General features: G+C 64.7%; 1 protein-coding gene across 1 annotated transcript in view; it reads right to left on the minus strand.

Annotated features, from left to right (window-relative positions):
- EMIHUDRAFT_452705 (hypothetical protein) overlaps positions 1-1767 on the minus strand; it is a gene marked incomplete at both ends in the record, with an annotated part of 5453 nt that overhangs the window by 1187 nt on the left and 2499 nt on the right. The window lies entirely within an intron of this gene.

Raw genomic sequence — 1767 nt, forward strand, 5'->3', positions numbered from 1 at the left:
GGGGGGGGGGGGGGAGGGGGCTGGGGCTGGGGCAAGCAACGGGCGGCGGGCGGGCGGACAGCGGTGCTGGAAGAGGCGGCGCTGTGACGGCGGTGCTGAGACGGCGGCGCTGTGACATGAGCAGCGGTGGGTGCTGTGACAGTGCTGTGACAGTGCTGTGTGTGGACAGTGCTGTGACAGTGCTGTGACAGTGCTGTGTGTGGCGGCGCCTGCGTCGACGTTCGGACCGGGGAGAGCTGGTCCCCGGCGAGAGACCGCTCCTAGGGAAAGGTCCGGGACGTGTCTGCGAGAGGTGGCCGGGGGGAGGGGAGCAGAGCTGGTGGCCGGCCGGGCGCTCCAGCTTCTCCCCGGCGAGATATGGGGAGATGTGGGGAGATATGGCGAGATGTGGGGATCTAGGCTGAGCGCTCCAGCTTCTCCCCGGCGAGATATGGGGAGATATGGGGAGATACGGCGAGATGTGGGGATCTAGGATGAGCGCTCCAGTTTTTCCCCGGCGAGCTCGACCATCCTCTCCGCCTCGGCGGGCGAGATGAGGCCTACCAGGCGACATATGGGGAGATATGGGGGAGATATGGGGAGATATGGCGGAGATAGGGCGGAGATATGGCGGAGATATGGCGGAGATGAGGCTTAGCAGAAGAGCTGGCGGGAGATATGGGGAGATATGGCGGAGATATGGGGAGATGAGTCCTAGCATCCGAGCTGGCGGGTCGAGGAGAGGCCAAGCCTTGGGGGGGGGGGGGGGGGAGAGGGGGAGGTTCGCTCCTTCGAACTGGACGACGTACGGCTCCGAAGAGAGTAGGGTCGGGGAGTACTCGGCCCACCTAGGAGATATGGGGAGATGTGGGGAGATGTGGGGAGATGTGGGGAGATATGGGGAGATATGGGGAGATATGGGGAGATATGGGGAGATATGGGGAGATATGGGGAGATATGGGGAGATATGGGGAGATATGGGGAGTACTCGGCCCACCTAGGAGAGGGTCCGGGAGAGGTCTAGGAAAGGTCTAGGAAAGGTCTAGGAGTACTCGGCCCACCTAGGAGAGGGTCCGGGAGAGGTCTAGGAAAGGCCCTCGAGAGAGGAGCGTCGGAGAGTACGTACTACGGCCCCCACCCGGCCGCGATGCTCGCAAAGTTGCTCCGCAGCCTAACGATGCGAGCACACCAGCCTCGGGGCGGGGAGACGGCGCTCCGTGCACCGCAGTGAAGACGAGGCTGCGAGCGGCGAATGACGCGGAAGGCAGGAGAAGGCAGGAGAAGGCAGGAGAAGGCAGGAGAAGGCAGGAGAAGGCAGGAGAAGGCAGCCCAACCCGCGTCCTCTCGAGCGCCACGCGGGTCTCTCTTCCGCCATCCAGGCCTCGAGGCGTGGGGAGATCTGGGGAGATCTGGGGAGATCTGGGGAGACCGGTCGTCCGTCATCTAGGAGCAGCCGCCCGCCCGGCGCATGCACGGCGGGCTCCTTGTTGCGCCTCGCGCAAGCCTTGCCCTTGCTGTCGCAGCGGCCGCACGCGGCGGAGCAGGAGGAGAGCCTGGGAGAGGCGGCGGAGAGATGGCGGAGGGTTGGCGGAGCAGGAGGAGAGTCTGGGAGGACAGAGATGGGGAGAGATGGGGAGAGATGGGGAGATAGAGCAAGGGGAGAGCCTGGGAAGCGCGGGACGCAGCGAGTGCAGCTGAGTGTAGTACTGAGAGATGGGGAGAGATGGGGAGAGATGGGGAGAGATGGGGAGAGATGGCGAGAGATGGGGAGAGATGGGGAGAGATGGG

The sequence above is a fragment of the Emiliania huxleyi genome, assembly GCF_000372725.1.
Source record: "Emiliania huxleyi CCMP1516 unplaced genomic scaffold EMIHUscaffold_67, whole genome shotgun sequence".
NCBI lineage: Eukaryota > Haptophyta > Isochrysidales > Noelaerhabdaceae > Emiliania > Emiliania huxleyi.